Source organism: Thermobia domestica, chromosome 1 (assembly GCF_964235325.1).
Source record: "Thermobia domestica chromosome 1, izTheDome1.hap1.1, whole genome shotgun sequence".
Lineage (NCBI taxonomy): Eukaryota > Metazoa > Arthropoda > Insecta > Zygentoma > Lepismatidae > Thermobia > Thermobia domestica.
Window position 1 is genome coordinate 271,340,103 of NC_137454.1, and position 21,869 is coordinate 271,361,971.

The following is a 21,869-nucleotide window of genomic DNA, read 5'->3' on the forward strand; positions in this document are numbered from 1 at the left end:
TCATCAATGGTGGGACGTGTTAAATGTTTTCAGGGAAGTCTCGATGTTTGATATGTTTAGTTAAAATCTCTTATGAACACTGTCATAAAGGGTTGTGCTGTGATAAAGTAAAATATACAGGTACTATAAGGAAAGATAGAAGGAAAGCTAGGAATAGAAAGAAGGAGAACACATCTGATGGATATTTGAGAAACAGAAGAGAATATTGAGAATTAAAAAAGAAAGCTAAGGATCGAAAAATGTGGAAGAAACATTTCCAGGCCTAAACCTGAAATCGAAAAAAAAAACTCTACTCTCAGGACCTGCTGAAAAGGATAGTACTTAATAATACTAATAATAACACAATAGTATAACATAGCCGTATGCCAGCAGTGACACAAAAGATTGATGCATTAGAAAAAGGAAATTGAGTGTTACAATTTGCGTCCTGTGTCATCTGCGAAGCTATAAAGGACGGGACCTACAGCGTAAAGTGGAAACCAAGCCACTATGAAAGACGAAAGATGACAAAAAAATGCAAGGTGAAAGGTACAGCAGAAACCTTATTATCCGAGAACGGATTGGGACGTTTCCCTAAAAAGTCGATGGGTTAGCCTTCTAAACCACACGTGTATCCGGGACGACTAAAAACGAAATGACGTGGCAATAAAATAAATATATTTCCTCTGTAAATATGGTATAATTACAGTGTATATTAACATAATCACATGATGTACAGGAGAGGAAATAACAGAATATCTCACCTAAAAGGAAGGATATAAACCAAGAAAATACTCTGCCAAATCTGGATATCATCTAGAAAAGCACTTTGCAGAATTAGAAAACACGGGTTACTTTCCTCGTGTGTAACATTTTGTTTTCGCGAGTTGTCCCCTTATTCACCGGCACTACGAAATTTAATGCAGATTAATCACATTTTCTAATGCAATCCTTTATTACTCTTTGTTGCCACATATCAGACTTCTGCATTGTACATTTTCGACATACGTATTTCACGATTAGCTTTCCCGGGGTTTGAGTCCGACTGGAGTCGAACCTCTGTTCAGCTGAAAACGCTACAGATGCGAGGATTCGTTCGCTGGGCTGCCTAAATATGACTTCCCCTCCTACTTCACTTCTAGACCAACCCCTCTCCGAACGGATTCCAGGGCTTTGGAGAAAGGAAAGTCTTAAAAGTGGAATAAAAAAAATTGCAAGTGCCAAAAAAAATGCTTTGCTCCCGATCTTCTTTCATATAACACATGCTGCATGGCTGAAAAAGGAAAATGGTTCTCTAATTTTGACTTTCTGGGAATAGCTGCACTGACTTTCATTGTGCTGTATAATTTATATAAAAAGGAAAATGGGTAGCCAGAAAAATTATTAGAAATTAATTAACGAAGAATATTGCCAAGTTACTTTAAAACAAAATATAATGCTTTAAGTGAAAGTCAGTTCAGCTAGATCCCTATGCAGCAATACTCAAAGCTTTGTTATTCTGCCTAAATTGAGATTAGAGGTAATCTGAACTTGATTGAATAGAAAAGATAACACTGAATTTGGATAACATTGATAGAATTTTTAATTTAGATAAGAAAAATAGCAACAGGTAACAACATCTGATGAAAACATTTGCATTTAAAAAAAATGACATACTTATTCCATTGAACGTTTACTGTAAAGGTTATCAATTTAAAAAAAAAAATACTACAATAACTTTCTAAATTTTGAATGTCTGCAAAATTACATAATGCTGATATGTAACATTAATACAAACGGCATTTTAAACCACATTATGATTCTTTAATTAAAATGCAAGTTTGTAACAAGATTTTAAATTATAACCTGATTGCCATAATTTTATTTGATAAATTTGAATAGTTTTCCTACAAATTACTTGTATAGACAATACCAGAATCGAATCTATGGAGCTGTTTGATTAGTTTGATCAGTTACTTAAATGACGGAAAACTTTTAGAAAAGTATTGAAGAATAACAAGATAGAATATTACTTAATGAAAATTTAAGATTATAGGGGTCATGACCTTTAATTTTGAGTTACTTGAAAGAAGATTGACAAGGAAAATGAAGTATAGTGAATTATATGTTTCTAGAGTATATAAAATTCAGTTTCATAATTTTGCTTTACATTTATGAAAGCAATTGATACTAATACAAAAATACCATAGTTGTATTTACACACTTCACATAGGTGATTCACACTTGACATAAACATACATTACTATAAATCAATACACAGGAAATTAAATCACAAATCTACCTCTAGAGATCGATCTTTCTTGGCCAATATTTATACTCTACATTACTTTAGGTCGTCGACGCCTATTTTCTCTAACAACTACCTATAGAAAGAGACTAAAGTTTAAATATGATTTTAAAATTAATCGTAATACTTTATGTTTGCTTACACACATTTCGTCATATGTATTCCATTTTCTATACTTCGTACAATAACCAAAAATTATCTGAGATACTTTCTTTCCAACACAATGGAAGTGTAGTAGTAGTCTATCAATAACAAAACAAATATTTCTTGTTTTAAAGTAAAATCTATTCCTGTCCCTTGAGATACCTTTTATCTTAGCGGGCTGAATAACTTAATAATGACCAATTATATTCTGAAGTTATTATTTAAAATAATGTAACGTAAGTTACATTTCGATTTTTTTTTTTATAGATTATATTAATTAACAATGACTATGTATAATAACTGATGTTTCCAAAATAGAGTAAAAAAAAAAAAATAAAGCTGGTTTCCGTAGTGATGAAGATACGATGATTTAACTGCACTTGAAACTTTTCATAATTCATTTTAGGATTCTCTCTAAAACACACACACAAAAAAATGTACTTCACATAAGTTTATCACTGCATGATCAAACTTTAAATTTAAAAAAAAAATGAGTAGCGTTTCTGGGAAGTTGGCCACTAAAAATCCCTCAAACATTTATGTTCTTTTGTCACTTCAATCGCGGGCAAATGACTGTTGAGTCAGTAGTAGTCAACATCTGAATAAATGGGTCAAGAAAAGGAGCAATTTAAAAAAAATGATAACAGAAGTCTCATTTCGATCATCTGGACACTTCCAAACTGACCCATATAATACAAATTGTTTGGCGTCCCTTTGGGCGTCTTGAAAGTATTCGTGCCAAGAAAGATTTATATGAAAATGGAAAACGCCTCCCAATAGGAAAGCAAGTATAGATCCTACCTTGTCTTTTAATTTTACACGGCACGTAGAATCCTCATGTCCCACTTGGAGTCCGGTGTTAAAGCATCCAGCTGGACCTTGCACTCGCTTTGTGGAGAAGACACAGAGCACCATTTTATACACACACAAACTGTCCATTTCAATACGAGAGAGAGTTCAAGTTGTGCAGGAATTCGGGATATCAGCACCTTCGTTGCTACGACACTAACTATGAGTATTTATTTCCTGAACATATTTGTATAATAACGATAAATAAAAATATACATATGTGTGCAAAGGCGTTGTGAAGAAATCGTTATGTCTTGTGTTCTCGCTGCACGCTTCCTGTAGCAACTGATTTAGTTTTTAAAATTTTGTCTTTCTCTCTCCGGTTAATTTTGAATTTTCTTCTCTCTCTGTGGGTGTGTTTGTGTGTCCGTTAAAATGGCTTGGGTTTCTCCGCCACCCGAGAGCGATAAATTGCCATGGTGACAGCAAGGGTCCTCGGATCTTCAGTGAGATGACCACTGCTCTGTTTTTTAAAGATATTTTCTTCTCTCTCCAGACTCCAAACAGAACACGAGAAAAAAAAATACATACAAAGTGAAACAAAAATAAAAATACAAATTTTATTTAATAATACATAAACAATTGTGAGAGGTGACGACTGTCATAATTACCCCCCTCCTAAGATGAAGCACGAGATGAAGTGAAACGGAAGATCTGCTTCATCTCAACGGAGTCTGTAAATGACAATGAGTCACCGACTACAACTGTTGCAGAAATGTTTTCCATGAAAATCCTGGCTCTGATGTTGCTTCAACCATTTTTCGTTTAAGTGTTAGCAGAGAACTTCTTTCTGTCAAAGCGTAACATATTGTAGGGTTTCGAGTCCGATCAAAGTTGGACGAGCCACCAGAGTGCTATTTATGTTCGCTAGCATATTTTGGACGCCTTTATATACATATAAATATATCGCAAGAAATTATTATTTTTTTTTTTAAACGCAACTTTAACATATTTTGAATGCAACGTAATTGGCTCTTTGGTATTTACCCATTGATGTGGTGCTGTATCATATATTGTTTTTTTTTTTTGGAGATGCGTCCTGGTATGTCCGGAGGGTGCTATTGGAGCTTTTGTTGTTCTCTTTGCGAGGTTAACTTCTTTATTGATACTTTAGCTTATAACTCTTGTCATGCTGTACTAATCTTACATGATCCACTTGGACTTCATCTATACGAACAATTAATAAAATACGAGGACATCTTCTATCTTCTACCATACTGGGTAGGAATAAACTTAAAATATTGGTGGACCCTGAGGAAGTTCGCTGCTTCAAGCGAGTATGTACTCTAGCTCGGCGCGTTAAGTCCTACAGGAAGTCTACACCTCAAATACGAAGGAAGGTTGCGTTGAGCTTCTTAACAAGTGCCTCTAACGCAAGTTCTACTTCGGAGCTCATTCGGGACCGTAGTACAACCGAGTGCTCTAACTTTCATTTTTCTCGAGTCAACAAGTGTCATATTCATCGCCAGCCACAATGCGTGGTCATTCACACGCGTAAAAACCTTCTTTTTAATTTCTCCTCCGTCGTCAGTATCGCATCTCTCCGTTTCCAGATTCCTTTCTTCAATTATTTTCAAACTCAGTTTTGAAGCCTCAATTACGTGTTTTCTTCATTTTCTTCTTTCTCTTCCTTGTGAGAGGAATGTTGTAGCGGTATTATTTTAACTTTGGGAGGGCGCGCTGTTTCTGTTACTACAAGAGCGCTGCTCACCTCGACCAGATAGTTTATATATATGGTTTCTTCTATTTTTCTTTAAAAAAAAATCGATCTACATTACTATGAAATTTCTCTTCCTGGCGCAAGTTTCTCATATGATGAGTGGCGGCGTCTTCTTTCTGGCACTCTATTTGATCGTAAACTCGAACCCTGGACCGTAACAGTCGACGATTAGTTTTCTGATACCTGTTCAAGAACTTGATCTGTGTCTGGCTCACTATCGCCTTGGTTTCTGGCATTGGTGTTGTGCGGACGGCCATGACCGCGTCCTCTACGATGACTGCCAATTCTTCTTTGAGAAACCTCTTGCGTCCGGATTTCTCGGATTTGACTAGTTTGTTCATCTGTCGACCCACCTCGTTGACTTCTGTTCCCTCTATAGCCTCGTGTATTTCTTCGAGATGGTTGGCCTATGTTTGTTCCCCTATGCGATTCTTGTTGTCCACTTCTATACGCCTGATCATCTTCAACAGGTGGATCGGTCTGTTGTGTCCTCGTTCCTCCTCGTCCACGGTAAGGGTGCACACGTTCTCTTCGTCTCCTGTCTCCGGGAGAATTGTGTACTCTTGTCACAGATGCTTGCGTCTGTTGGACTCGCCTTGAACCTTGTGCTGCAGCACCCCTTTGGTTTCGCTGCGCGTTTCTCTCCCGCTGTTGATGCTCAATGCGGTCCAGCTCCTCGCTATCCCATAATATCATTGATAGTTGTTCCGTGTCCTGAAGGTGTATCCCTATTAGCTGCCGCTGCACACGTATAGGCAACATGTTTTTTACGTTGGACAACACCTCAGTCTCGGACATTGTTGGACTGAGTTCTTTGAATGCTTTGACTTGCTCCCAGAAGAATTCTCGGAGCGTCTTTCTGGAGTCGGGGCGATATCGTGTATTCCGAAGACGAGTTAGCTTTCTTTGGATGATAGCTTCGCTCTGAAAATTTCTAAGAAAAGCAACTCGGAAGTCTTCAAATGTCCGGAACTGCTGCAAGTGATTATAGATCCACATTTTTGCAGCACCTCTAAGGATCCGTGGGAGGATCGAGAGAAGCTCCGATTGGGCAATTCCATACAGTCGACAGTCGTCCAACAATCGATCTAAAAAGGTTGATGGTAGACTTGCATCAGCATCTGGGTCGAAAGTTGGTAATTCATCAATCTTGGGTGCCCTCAGAAAGCTTCGCCCGCTTCCATGCGTTTCAACTGACCGTTGGGACTGCGTAGTGTCCCGTCGTAAATCCTCGCCCAGAACTGAGGCATTGCATGGTGGAGGTGAAGCAGTTCGGCTTCTCGACGTCTCCCCTGTGTCTGTGGTTGGATGCACGACTGTACCCATCTCTTGGTTCTGCCTCTGCATCCTTCGGGTAATTTCCTCACTTAATCTGTCCACTCGGTCAGCCATCTTCCTCTTTTCCTCTTCTTGCACTTGTTGCAGCCGAATTAGTTGTTCAGCGTGCACAGAAAGTTGTGTTTCGACACTATGAATGTCTCGCTGCACCTCTTCTTGGTTGGCTTCTATGCGCTTTTGTAATTCTTCTTTGTCGGATTTTGCTTGACTCTTCTGTTCCGCATGCATTCTATTAACGTCCTCTAATATCATCTCCTGCCTTTGTTCAATCTGCTGCATGAGTCTCTCTTCTGTCATTTCTGTCTGCTGCTGCATTCGTTCTTCGAGCAGTTGCAGCTGTAATTGGTGCTCTTTGGCCTGCCTATCCAGCCTCTCTGCCATTTTGGCAGCAATACTTTCCTGCAAAATTTTCATATCTTGCATCTGCTGTTCCTTCTGCTCGTTGAGTTTTCTTTCCAGCCCTTCTTGTAATTTTCTCTGTTGTTCATCCAGCTTCCGGTCAAGACCTTCTCGCAATCTTCTCTGTTCTTCTTTTTGTTCTGCTTTTTGTTCATCCAGCTTCCTGTCAAGACCTTCTCGCAATTTTCTCTGTTCTTCTTGCAATTTTCTCTGTTCATCCATAAGAGTCTGTAGCATGGCGACAATATCAGTATTTGCAGGGTTTCTATTAGAAGCATCTGCTTGCTCTGTTCTTGGCGTTTCTTCGGTTGCTGGAGATTGCCTTCCCTCGGCCGACGCCACTGCTGTGTTGACAGCGCTACACGTGACACACTCTGCATTAGAAGAAGATGGGATTACATCCTGTTCCCATACATCTCTGCCACAATCAGGGCAAGTTTGTTGCTCTCCAGTCAGCATTTTCGTTCTTATTTCCAGTGTCTGAGCACGCAATCTCGGCATCTGAAACTTAAAAAATAGAACTGTTGTCCCCTTAGACAAATGTTCACAAGAACAAAAAAAAATCAAATGATGTAATGTATAAACGTATGGTTACACAAACCAATTAAACAAAATTATTTTATGGAGTAGTTAGTGCCGCCTTCACTCCAGTGCCATTTAAATATCCCAAACTCCTCCATATCTCTCTCTCTCTCTCTGATTCTTTTATAAATATTCACAAATATTAAAGATTTGTTACCTTACATACATATAAATCAATAAATCCTAGTAGTAAATATTTGTTCTCTAACGTAATATAAAAATTATGAATACAAAAACATGAAACTAATAAATTCATAATACGAAGCACAAACGTAAATCTTAATTTAAAATACTACTAAAAAGACAAATATACAAATATGTCACGAATATATATATACTAATACTGATTTACTTGGTTCGAAGTATGAATACCTATATTAAGATAAATTTGCTTATTGAGTTGACTGTACTTACTTTTTTTTTTTTACCTGTTTCTTTCCGGTATCCTCTTCATTTTTGTTTCTTTTCCTCTGTTACTCAATCCATTCAAGTCCAAGCAAAAGGCAGAAAGAAAAACAAACCATTTCTAAGCTGTAGTCAATACTCTTTATTTTACTTTTTTTTTACGACGTTCAGAGGGTTCACCCCCTGTCGTTTTTAGAAAGGCTAGTGTGTAAACCGTCATTTGTGAAGTCTTCTTTTTGACCTGTGTTTTCCTTCCCTCTGTGCTTGAAACACTCAGAGGATGTGGAGCAAAAATTATACAGCAAACAGAACGTTTCTTTCTTTCTTACTTTCTTTCTTTTTTTTTTAAGTTAAGTTGTTTTGGGTTGTTCTGCTGAAACTGTTGTGTCCGCTATAAATAGGAAAATTTCAAAATATCGGAAATGGGAATTCAATGCCATGAGTGTTGCTACACTCCACAATTTCGTAATTAGGAAGGAAAAATATTTTAATTTGATGTGAAGTAATCTAATTTAAGTAAAGCAGGTCAATGATTGCAACGTCCTTTTTGTTTCGAAAACACGAATCCCAATTTCGATGTGACATTTTGTTGCAGTAAACATTATTCGGGTACCTGTTCGATGCACTGTTTTTCACGCTAAACATTATTCGTGTCCCTGTTCGGGCGCCATTTTTCACGATTAGCTTTCCCGGGGTTTGAGTCCGACTGGAGTCGAACCTCGGTTCAGCTGAAAACGCTACAGATGCGAGGATTCGTTCGCTGGGCTGCCTAAATATGACTTCCCCTCCTACTTCACTTCTAGACCAACCCCTCTCCGAACGGATTCCAGGGCTTTGGAGAAAGGAAAGTCATAAAAGTGGAATAAAAAAAAATTGCAAGTGCCAAAAAAATGCTTTGCTCCCGATCTTCTTTCATATAACACATGCTGCATGGCTGAAAAAGGAAAATGGTTCTCTAATTTTGACTTTCTGGGAATAGCTGCACTGACTTTCATTGTGCTGTATAATTTATATAAAAAGGAAAATGGGTAGCCAGAAAAATTATTAGAAATTAATTAACGAAGAATATTGCCAAGTTACTTTAAAACAAAATATAATGCTTTAAGTGAAAGTCAGTTCAGCTAGATCCCTATGCAGCAATACTCAAAGCTTTGTTATTCTGCCTAAATTGAGATTAGAGGTAATCTGAACTTGATTGAATAGAAAAGATAACACTGAATTTGGATAACATTGATAGAATTTTTAATTTAGATAAGAAAAATAGCAACAGGTAACAACATCTGATGAAAACATTTGCATTTAAAAAAAATGACATACTTATTCCATTGAACGTTTACTGTAAAGGTTATCAATTTAAAAAAAATACTACAATAACTTTCTAAATTTTGAATGTCTGCAAAATTACATAATGCTGATATGTAACATTAATACAAACGGCATTTTAAACCACATTATGATTCTTTAATTAAAATGCAAGTTTGTAACAAGATTTTAAATTATAACCTGATTGCCATAATTTTATTTGATAAATTTGAATAGTTTTCCTACAAATTACTTGTATAGACAATACCAGAATCGAATCTATGGAGCTGTTTGATTAGTTTGATCAGTTACTTAAATGACGGAAAACTTTTAGAAAAGTATTGAAGAATAACAAGATAGAATATTACTTAATGAAAATTTAAGATTATAGGGGTCATGACCTTTAATTTTGAGTTACTTGAAAGAAGATTGACAAGGAAAATGAAGTATAGTGAATTATATGTTTCTAGAGTATATAAAATTCAGTTTCATAATTTTGCTTTACATTTATGAAAGCAATTGATACTAATACAAAAATACCATAGTTGTATTTACACACTTCACATAGGTGATTCACACTTGACATAAACATACATTACTATAAATCAATACACAGGAAATTAAATCACAAATCTACTTCTAGAGATCGATCTTTCTTGGCCAATATTTATACTCTACATTACTTTAGGTCGTCGACGCCTATTTTCTCTAACAACTACCTATAGAAAGAGACTAAAGTTTAAATATGATTTTAAAATTAATCGTAATACTTTATGTTTGCTTACACACATTTCGTCATATGTATTCCATTTTCTATACTTCGTACAATAACCAAAAATTATCTGAGATACTTTCTTTCCAACACAATGGAAGTGTAGTAGTAGTCTATCAATAACAAAACAAATATTTCTTGTTTTAAAGTAAAATCTATTCCTGTCCCTTGAGATACCTTTTATCTTAGCGGGCTGAATAACTTAATAATGACCAATTATATTCTGAAGTTATTATTTAAAATAATGTAACGTAAGTTACATTTCGATTTTTTTTTTATAGATTATATTAATTAACAATGACTATGTATAATAACTGATGTTTCCAAAATAGAGTTAAATGAAAAAAAAATAAAGCTGGTTTCCGTAGTGATGAAGATACGATGATTTAACTGCACTTGAAACTTTTCATAATTCATTTTAGGATTCTCTCTAAAACACACACACAAAAAAATGTACTTCACATAAGTTTATCACTGCATGATCAAACTTTAAATTTAAAAAAAAAATGAGTAGCGTTTCTGGGAAGTTGGCCACTAAAAATCCCTCAAACATTTATGTTCTTTTGTCACTTCAATCGCGGGCAAATGACTGTTGAGTCAGTAGTAGTCAACATCTGAATAAATGGGTCAAGAAAAGGAGCAATTTAAAAAAAATGATAACAGAAGTCTCATTTCGATCATCTGGACACTTCCAAACTGACCCATATAATACAAATTGTTTGGCGTCCCTTTGGGCGTCTTGAAAGTATTCGTGCCAAGAAAGATTTATATGAAAATGGAAAACGCCTCCCAATAGGAAAGCAAGTATAGATCCTACCTTGTCTTTTAATTTTACACGGCACGTAGAATCCTCATGTCCCACTTGGAGTCCGGTGTTAAAGCATCCAGCTGGACCTTGCACTCGCTTTGTGGAGAAGACACAGAGCACCATTTTATACACACACAAACTGTCCATTTCAATACGAGAGAGAGTTCAAGTTGTGCAGGAATTCGGGATATCAGCACCTTCGTTGCTACGACACTAACTATGAGTATTTATTTCCTGAACATATTTGTATAATAACGATAAATAAAAATATACATATGTGTGCAAAGGCGTTGTGAAGAAATCGTTATGTCTTGTGTTCTCGCTGCACGCTTCCTGTAGCAACTGATTTAGTTTTTAAAATTTTGTCTTTCTCTCTCCGGTTAATTTTGAATTTTCTTCTCTCTCTGTGGGTGTGTTTGTGTGTCCGTTAAAATGGCTTGGGTTTCTCCGCCACCCGAGAGCGATAAATTGCCATGGTGACAGCAAGGGTCCTCGGATCTTCAGTGAGATGACCACTGCTCTGTTTTTTAAAGATATTTTCTTCTCTGTCCAGACTCCAAACAGAACACGAGAAAAAAAATACATACAAAGTGAAACAAAAATAAAAATACAAATTTTATTTAATAATACATAAACAATTGTGAGAGGTGACGACTGTCATACGTAGCTCCAAGATTGTGCAACACTGTACCACTGCAATTCACTGTTGTGTTTGGTGAAAATAATGCATTGTAAATATGCGCACATTTGTATATGGTGCTATTTAAAACACAATACTTTCATCCTGAGTTGGCCACACTGCTTCATGTATGGCAAGAGTGTTTGTGCTTTCAGATACTGCATTTCGTTTTCATTATATTGGGCATCTTTTGTTTTAATTGCTTTAACGGTTTTCGAGATATGAACTTTAAAGGTACATAATTCCATTATATAATCTTTAGGATATTCAAATATTGAAGTCCCGTAGGTTGTATCCTTCTCGTCCATAGCACTTCAAATTTTGCTCATTTTCATTTCTCATGATGCTCTATCAGGTGTGCTATGCGGAAATCTGATTTGAGGGATAACTTGTGGGACCCTCCCTTGTGAGCAGATATCATTTATCATAAAAGGAGTGATGTAGATGGAAGAAATAAAGAAGCTTTATTAGAAATATGGAAAAAAGGGTAGAAATGACAAAGATAAATATGAGAATAGAAACCATAGTTTGTTAGTGCACAAAGGATACAGTAAAGCAGAATTCAAGGAGAGAAAGAAGTAGCTCTAGTTTTAGAATTTAGACTTTATTTCATAATGTGTTTGATAAACTATAACAAAATTAAGCTATAACATAATGCTACGTTGGCGAAACTATAACACAATTACTCACTAAAAGTTATTTGCTTTTGCCTGATTTTACTTTAATCTAACTTTTATTTTTGAGTTAATAATGACTTATTGTGGCTGGGGCCAAGAAAAAGTAGGGAGGAGGCCTCCTTGTCTGGATGTCTGTACTTACCTAAATCAAGTTTGAATGTTTAGAAAGAACTTAGACGATCATTGGTATTCAACACGAAAATGAACAACATGACAGATGTCTTTATATTATGGTTCTAACAAAGATAAGTTTGAAATTTAAAATAAATACCATTAAATAAATAAAGTATAACTTGTTAGCATTTTCGACATTTTCAGTGCATAGAATTCAGAAACATAACAGAATAATTGCTGGGCAAAATACGCTATCAGAAACTTATACTGATCAATGAACATAAAGCGATCACACACTAGAAATACAGATTGAAATTTATATTTCGGTTGTTATACTAATATGAACTTTGGCTCTACCATAAACGTTGTTTAACATTAAATGCCATATTATTAAATTTCCAGTTTCCGCTACAACAAGTACATGGTTTTCTATGTTGGTGAGTAATTAAAATAAAATAGATAAGAGACTAACGTTCTATATAATAGTGATTACTAAGAATCGACATGAGACTTGAGATATTTCATGACATTCAATGAACTTTTCAAAACAGTTTATTTAGGCATATGTTTAGCAGAAGGGGTCCAGCTCTTTTCTCTAAAAAATGTTACAATTTTGGTAATTTCTGTTCACATTAGGTTAGTTTAGAGTAGGTTATGTTACTTTAGATGAGTTTAGGTTAGGTTCGGTTAGTTTATGTTAGGTTAGTTTATGTTATATTAGTGTATGGGTCCATCATAATTTTCCAAAAAAATGATAGAATTTCGCTTCTTTCTACTAATATTAGGTTAGTTCAGGTTAGTTCAGGTTAGCTTACGATACTTTAGGTTAGGCTAGGTTATATTTGGTTACGTTCTGTTACGTCTAAGTACTTGCATCATTCATTTCTCCTGTAAATTTTGTGTTTTAATGTGCTTCTGGACCCCTTGTACTAAACATACTCCTTTATTTATATTTGCAGTAATATGTGTAACGTGTAGATAACGAATATGGGGTCCACTTTATAAAACTATTTTACTTGAAATAATCTCTTAATATGTTCTAAAGTCTCATTTTCTTGAGACTCTAGTACATATTAAAAAAGTACTATTTCATTTTATGGTGGTATACATTTGTAAAACAAAGGCAAGACATGTTACTAGGTTTCACAATATGGTTCTACGAGTAATCAAAATATATTGGGATCTTACTTTTCATATTTATAATAAGATAGAAACGAAATAGAAAGCGTGTTCTTTACCACGAAATACTCTATAAGAAAGACATTGAAATGAAGTACTGTGTGAGGGCAGTGTACAAAGTGATCATAGATGTATCGCAAAGCTGTACCACACACAAGGCATGTGTTTTATGTCATAGAAAGTGTTTCTTTACTATCCTCGTTTCTGCATATACCCATCGTCGATGACACGCTTGCTCCCTACGTACGCACACCCTCGCTATTGCTCTGGCCCCTTGTTGGACTCCTGCCCTGACCCGTTAGATAAATTTCGTGCTTTTACTGGCCACATAGTATATTTTTTAAAAAATTAATTAGTTGTTTAAGCACTGGAGTTTCTATGCCATACATACGCACACTGTAGTTATACTCACTCCTCCTAAAGTCAGTCTGCACCCATTAATGCAATTCTTCCCTTAACAACCTTTTTTTGGGGAGCGCGGTGGCTCAGTGGCAAAGCGTTCACCTCTGGAGCTTGGGGTCCCTGCTTCGATCCCAGCTCGTGCCGTGTGGACTTTGTGGTGGACAAACACCGTGCTCGTAGATTTTCTCGGAGTTCTCCCTTTCCTCCCACTTTCTTCATTCTGCCACTTCAATTATTTCTCATCTTCACCGTTTCCTTTAGCCTAACCGGCATAATCCTGGGACGTAAAACTCAAAGATTTCATTTTTTTTTGGGGGGGGGCACTCTCTCTGGCAGTAAGAGCGCATCATTTTCTGATTCGTATTTCATGAATATAAGTATTCCCTTGTGTGGCAACACAGTACAGAAAACTAGTGTTTTCGTATGTGTTTTGTAATTTTTTATGTCGTAGGACATGTATTTGACAGACGGCTACATCCGCAATCCTCCGTTTCAAAGTTTATTTACATCGCATTGTAGCAAAGTGTTGTTCATGGTGCTGATTAGAAACATGAGAAGTTAACAAACAATTCATTGTTTCGTTATATGGAGTAGTGCAACACGTAACAGTTGGAAGGTGCTAATTTTGCGAAGTAATACAATACAGACGAATGCGTATCTAGCCAAGAGCAAAGAAAACATGAAAATAAGAAATATTCGTGATTAACTATTAACAATGAACGACGGAAATGAAAGAGGAATAATTTTAGGTAAGTTCTATTAAAATAACAACAAATAAATAGCAATACAAAGTTGGAAACAGGTTTATGTGGGTCTATTCCAGGGTCACCATCTGCAATAAAATTAGCCAAAACATAAACCAACTTCTGCTAAGTTGCCACTAAAAATCACGAATGCAAGTAGGTGGCTGCGGTGGAGAGCTGAAGAGGCAATACGTTGTTATACGATGTTTGTTAGACACTGTAATTCCTCAAATAATCGCTTTTTTTCTCAAGTTATGGCAAGATCCGGAAGTTTACTGTCGATTAGATTAGATGAGGTGAGATTAGGACAGGCAAGTTAACAAGTTAAATAGTTTATAAAGGCATGTTTGTAATAATGAATCATATGTAGATGTGTATTTCTGATATTATTATTACTAGATATGTATGTTGTATGCATTGTATACATAGTACAATATGATGTTAATATAGCTAATTTTGGAGTGCTGTTTCTACATATTATTTATGTTACAGGTGGTCACCTACATACGAAAGTTACATAAATAGTATTAATCTTTTGTGAATTAATACATTTAACCTATATATTTTCCAAAAATTGATTGATTGGCGTTTAATTGAAACATCAGAAACAAGTATTTTCCAAAAAGTTGCCTCCATGTCTCCTATGTATGATGATTAATTTCCTTATAATAATTAAATTATGGGTAAGATAACAATTGCCCGATCAAATCCAGATAGGTTATCAACCTTTTAAACTTTGTTAAATAGTAGTATTTTTCAAAATTCATTTGTATACAGTTCTTGATGTAATTTTTACATCAAGTATACTGAACATACTTTTAATTAAGTAAAACAGTAAAAATACTATCGGTAAATGTAATAGACTGTTTTCACGAATCTCTACAAGTTATTCACGTATTTTCGCTAAGCGACACTATTAAATTACGAAATTACTCTATGGTTAGGTGAAGCTAGGTGAGAGCAATTACCAAATTACTCGAAGGTTAGCTTAGGTTAGAATAAATTTTATTAGCTTAGTAGGATTGTCTTTGGACAGCTTTAGTCAGCTATGTTTAGAACATTTCTATATACTTCTAGTATTCTCGGTTACTTGAAATTGTGGTTGTACAGGGTGGCCACAAGTCCCCTTAACCGTATCACACTGATATTTACATGTGATAAGAATCATTAATGATCTAAGTAATCAGTTTGTGCACCGTCATTCTCATGGTAAAGAAAGTACACCGCCAGTTTCCGTGCGATTTTTTACGAAGCATGAGTGAAAGTTGGTCCCGGAACATCTTTCAGTTTTCAGTGATATCGTGACGTTGCTTGGTTGCGCTACTTTCTTGCCGCAAGCTTGTCCAACGCCATTATTATTATTATTATTATTATTATTATTATTATTATTATTATTATTATTATTATTATTATTATTATTTTGTTTCGCTTTCGCTTTCGCTTATACACAAAGGATTATTTTTGTTCAGCGCAAACTGTGGTGCAGAAAACCCAAGCTTCACTTGCGAGACGTTTTTCTTTAAATTGAAAAAAAAAAAAAAAAAAAGCCAGCGCGCATTCGATTTTCAGTTGTTCTCAAAAACTACGTGACGTTGACATCTTAACTTTCGGCGCCATGGTAGTGTTCACGTTGTTAGCATCTTTTAAACATTCACTTTCAATAAAGGACAAAATTTAATTATTATTATTATTTTATTTGTGCTCTCTAGTATCCTAGTCCCACGTACCTATAATGTCGCTCTTTATTTCGGTAACCATGAGGCATAACGAATTGAGATGTTTATGTATAAAGCATAAATGTGAACATAGGTGGCAGCAGATTTGAGCCTCTTATTTCGCGAAAGAATACATAACTTTTGCGGATATTTTAATATGAATTTAAAATTAACTTATAAACTTTATAAACGTATAAACTTTATGTGAATGCTGTATGTAATGTTTAAATATTTTTCGGTAAGGGTTCGGCTCTTGGGTCTAGCCTAGAAGAACTTATTTACTTTCTAATAATTTGTGGAAAATTTATACCTGTTTCCACTTACGAAAAAGAACGGGCAAAAGAAAAAAATATTAGTTTTTCAAAAATTTTTAGTAGTAAATTTTCAAAAGTTTAGTGCCTTAAATAACACACACAAATTAAAAATTTGGGGTAATTTTTCTACTGAAAGAAGGAGAATTTCCTTATGTTTCGGCCATGGATTAAAAATTTAAAAAGATTGGTTGTCTTCCGTTAGACGACGTTTTTGAAAGGAAAAGACGTCAAAGTTTTGAAAGAATTATAACAATAGTTGAATTGAGATTCTACAACACAAAAAGACTTGGGTATAGGGCACATTTCCTATGGGGTTGCGTGATCGCAACGCAAGGTTTGTGTCATAGTTTACGATAGTTGTCATAGCAGTTATAATTACTTGGTGCATTTCTTGCGTTCTGTTGCGATCCGCAAATTTTGCGGAAACCTGTACGAAATATGACGCCAGGAAGCATGCTACATGCTTCAAGGCGTTGCTATACGATTGGACAGGAAGTACAACAATAATGTCAGTTAAGCATTGCTCTTGATTATATTGCTAAAAATAATTTGACAATGATAGTGTAATGATAATTTCATCCTCTTTACGGCTTCGAAATGTGCGTACCCCTAAAACACTTAAGATGTATACCCCCAAAACAACAGCTCATATGTCCCTTGTTTCACTTACTGTCAGTATTATTCTTTACTTGAGCGAAAAACAAAGACTCATTAATATATAATAACACAATAATAAGGACAGTATATTAAGTTGTCAGAAAATCATATTACTAAAAAATTCAATAAGTAAGCGAACACTATAGAAAGCTCTATATATAAAATTGGCTTTTACCGAGACGTTTTTCGTAACGAATTTGAAACGTTGATATTGAGAAGTTAAACCAATGTTTCTCCAGTATGTATCCAAGTATGTATTTTTTATTATCTGGCACTAGTGGACGCTCGACACAGGCCCGTAGCCAGCCTAAAAATGTACAGGGGTCCAGTAGAAGTTAAGGGAGGGGGCGAGTCAACCATATTATAGTTCACGAAATAGTAACATCAGCAATTTATATCTGCTCTGAATGTTTAAGTATTTTGCTTCTACATAATTCTATCATCCCCCTCAACACACACACACACACATTAACATTCTGTAATCTACATGATGAAAACGTAAATTTTATTACATAGGTATTACTAACTACACGAATTAGTATTAATATATAAATGTTTTAACAGTTTCACTACGGGACTTTTAATCTGGAGAGTTCCCCAGAAAACGGTCGTTTTTATGCTACTTCTGATTTTAGTTAAAAATCAAGTATCAACAATAGAAGCATAATTCTTTTTAATTGTAATATTTTGTTTTTATAGTATTTACTATGCACAGCTGACTCGAGTTTGTATATAACGCACGCAGTTCTATACGTGTTAAGAGTGATGAGGAGAAACAAAAATACAAGACGATAATATAACACGTGCATACAACTCAATTCAGTTGGTTATTTTCATTATGTTATTACGCAGTTACTGTCTAGTGTTTCCAACTACCAATTTTTTCTATTGATCCTTGGACCTTCGTTGATCATCTTGTACATACGGTAGAAAGATGGCTCTTGCCAGGACATTTAAATTTTAAAGGACAACTTGTGTCAAGGCGTTCATGACAATAGTCACGCCAGTGTTATTACCCCCTGTCCTGTCAATACATTATTGACAGCCGTATTGAAAGTGTTAATAGTCCCACATGTAATATTAACATTAAGATCAAGAACGAGAGATGATCTACTGTGAAATAAGGAAATTCAACTTTACTTAGGCTCTTGTTTAGGGTTAACTTGCAAAGTTGCTCGTCCGTTTTTATCAAAACTTTCAAAATTTACCTAGAAGAAATTCATAATTTGATCGCTTCTGTGCTTGATAGCATGTAAGTAAAGCATTCTAAACTATTTTACTGGAACATATATTGATTCGTTTAGTCATGATTTCGTAACGAGGAGGGGGGCGCGATATGAAATTCTGAAGGTTCTGGAGCTTGATCAATGTAAACTACTTTACTATCAACATATATTGGTTTGATAAAGTTCTTCTCGGGCAATCAGCCAGGTGAAAACTGGTGGATAGGCCAACGTTTCGAGAGCTGTCATCGTTCTCGTCATCAGGGCAATTACGACAGTAATATATTGGTTTGTTACGACAGTAAAATGAGGATATGTTGGTAAGTATTTTAATAACAAACTATGAAGGAATCTCGAGTCAGGAAAGAATAAAAAAGTATTGAAAAAGGTTTTACAATATTTACGTTTCTTTCCTTGTTCATTCAAATATAACAACTTTGCTTTCATTATGATCTCAACTATTCTGAAAAGTACATATTCACTGTTATAAAAAGTACATACTCAATAATGCCTTGTAAAATATTTTACAATATCTGCGTTCCTTTTTCTGTTGAATCAAATGCTAATAGAACTTTTCCATACAATTTTTTTGTTTTTATTATTCCGTCAACTACTGTCGGTTCCAAATGACAGGTTAAAGGAGCAGTAAAAAATTGTTTTTGAAATAACATGTTTGATTCTACAAGGATGCGATGACGAAAAATTATGATGAAAAAATGTCCACACTGTTACTCAACGGCACTATGCATCTGGAGCTTAAAATCTTCCTGACTAGTAGCAGGAATTCTGAGAATTTTGTAACTTTTCTAGAAATTTAAAATTCCCTGACTCTTCCAGGATATCTCGCTCACTTCGCCACCGTGTATTGGAAGTAATACAAATCTCCTCATAAGAAAGAGTAACCAAAAGCTTCCTGTAGTTTTTTTAACGGTGATCCTTCTTTTTCTCATTTCATTTTGTTTCTTCCTTCCTTAATTTTTTCCATTTCTGGTCTCGAAAAGGGGGTCCGGACCCCACAGACCCCTTCCTTGGCTACGTGCCTGCTGCAAGTGTACAGGGTTTTACGCTGGATGTGAATTGAGGGTACTAACATTTGTAAAACATGATGTTGATAAGGAGGTTAGTCTTTTGAATATTTATGGGTTAATGAATGAAAGAACAAAGACCACCAACAATCGTCCACGATTTTCTGCTTGAGATAGGAAAGCTCTACAAACCTAAGGACTAAGGAAAATGGGAAGTAGACATAACATAATGTAAGTAACCTAGTAATGCGTCGTCATCCCACCTTACTTTGGCTTCTCGCTTCGCTCGTTCTTCCCTCTCAACTCCGCACTCCCCATTAGTACCCAAACCGTGCTCCTCACGGCCTGCCAGTCTCCCCTGTAGGTTAATAATGGATTACCATATGTAATTGTGGTTCCCCTCCCATACTATCACCCTCCAGCTAACGTAACAGAACATAAATCGAGTAAAGTTTAAGTAGAAATTGATGATTGTAGATTTTATTATGGTTTTTGTTGAAAATTAGGTGAACGGGCAACTTTGAAGTAATTCACTTCTTTACAATTATACTTGTATTCTTTGAAAAATATTTATATTATGTTCTTGTTTAAAATCTTAAATTAAACTTGTTTTATACAAATGAACCGCCTGCATACTATACCAAGAAGACACATATCGAAACAGCTAAAAAAAAGTACTATAATGTTATTCAAAGCTGCACTGAGAAAAAAATGTATCTCGCTTACGTAATATCGTATGTTACATTTGTAAATCCCGTGGCTTTTGGAGTTAACGTACAGCAAGCGTATAACTGAAAACGGATGTTTTATAATACTTTCTGTATATGTGTTCCATCTGTACATACATTCCGTATGAAACAATATAGGCGATCAGCATCTCGCATACAAATGGACGTATATCACATATAGCTGACGAAAGTAACATATATTTATGTAAATAATATAAGGAAGACTGTTAAACATCAGACATCCTGCAACGGCATGATGTAACACCTAAGGGCAGTGCCTATCTAGCATACGGATAACGTATGCTCCGTTCTGATTTTTGTAGTAAGCAAGAGGATTCCGTATGTTTGTATACTACGCATTAAAAAATTGCAACAGCTAACGCCGTGCGATTAGGCCACCCAATATACAACTTCTTATTTCATAATCGTGTCAGGTAAAGAGACCCCTCTCTCTCTCTCCCTTTCTTCTCTCTCATATTAAATTAGCTAAAAACATGAGCGCAATTCTTATTTCAACTACACATGTATTAGTTTCGATAAAATGAAATAACAAATGCGAGACGAAACAATGATTCATAAATTGATGTAGGGAGAAACTGAAACACACAATGAAAAATTCAAACCAATGAATATCTATTACAGAGAGATTCAAAAACGATGCAGAGAGAGAGAAAGAGAGAGAGAGAGAGAAAGAGAAGAGGAGAGAAGAAGAGAAAAAAGAGAGAACAGATAAAACTGTGGAATTCAAACGCAGTAAGAAAAGAATCCAAGATTATAAAGTTCCATTTCCAGGAATCCAACAGTAATATAGAAATAACGTTTGTTTTTACATATTTTGTCAGAACTATTAGAATATAGAGGATGCTTTAAACATTCATTATGACACTTTCATAGTGGATAGCATACTCAATTTCAAGTAGAACTCTAAATCTCGAAGACACATGTAGGATAATGTCAAAACTTTAACACACATATATTGCTTCCGCGTGGTTCCATTACAAATTCGGTAGTGTTCATTGGACGTACTGATCTAAAATACATTCTAATATACCCAGTAGATAGAGTTGGTCATATCCTCCATTTCAAACTACTAATGCAAACTGAACAAAAAAAACGAAACGAGAAGAAAAGAGAAAGAAAGATAAAATTGAAGAGTGCTATTTTACTGCTAAGTTTCTATCAGAAATACCCTATATTAAAAGTGCAAAGTGTATCGTAATGAAAAGTTACAAATGTTCGAAGGAAAAGTTTGTTCCTCATGCATGTAGCATGTTTCAAATTTCAACGTGAACAAAACACATTGAATTATAGGATGGAAACAAATTTTGTTTCGAACTAGTATAAATAAGATATTTTTTTTCAAATAACCAAAGAGGTTACCATTTTCTAGTCTTTTCCGAAGATTTACTTGTTCCGAACATTCAACATTGCTTTCATCTCTTCTAGATACAACGTAATTTGCACAGATAGAGTGAACACGTTAAAAGCTCAAACGGATCATCGTGTCAGTCGGATAATGTTGGTTAGGTTACTGACTACCACTAGGTCGACGATTCAAATCCGTAGTGACCCGGTAAGTCTACTGAGACTCGGTAACGCAGAGGATAAAAAATTAATTATTCCCTTATGATTAAACAGGATTTCTGTCAGAAATGATCAGGACTGGAGATGTTATCCCCAGAGCACGAAAAACACGACGCCGAAGTTCCCAGGTAATTAGATTCTCCAAACCATGTGTATCGGGCTCTTGATCCGTTTTAACTTTCGAATATGAAGTGCGTGTATGAGAGAGAGGGGAGACGTGAAAGATGCAAAGACAGGATAGGAA

General features: G+C 35.3%; 1 protein-coding gene across 4 annotated transcripts in view; it reads left to right on the plus strand.

Annotated features, from left to right (window-relative positions):
- Positions 1-12,335: 12,335 nt before the first annotated feature.
- LOC145661059 (uncharacterized) overlaps positions 12,336-21,869 on the plus strand; it is a 970,674-nt gene continuing 961,140 nt past the window's right edge. For all 4 annotated transcript variants that reach the window (XR_014126881.1, XM_081726498.1, XM_081726502.1 and 1 more), the window contains exon 1: positions 12,336-12,492. The gene's annotated coding sequence lies outside the window, so the exon portion shown is untranslated. The remainder of the gene's footprint in view (positions 12,493-21,869) is intronic.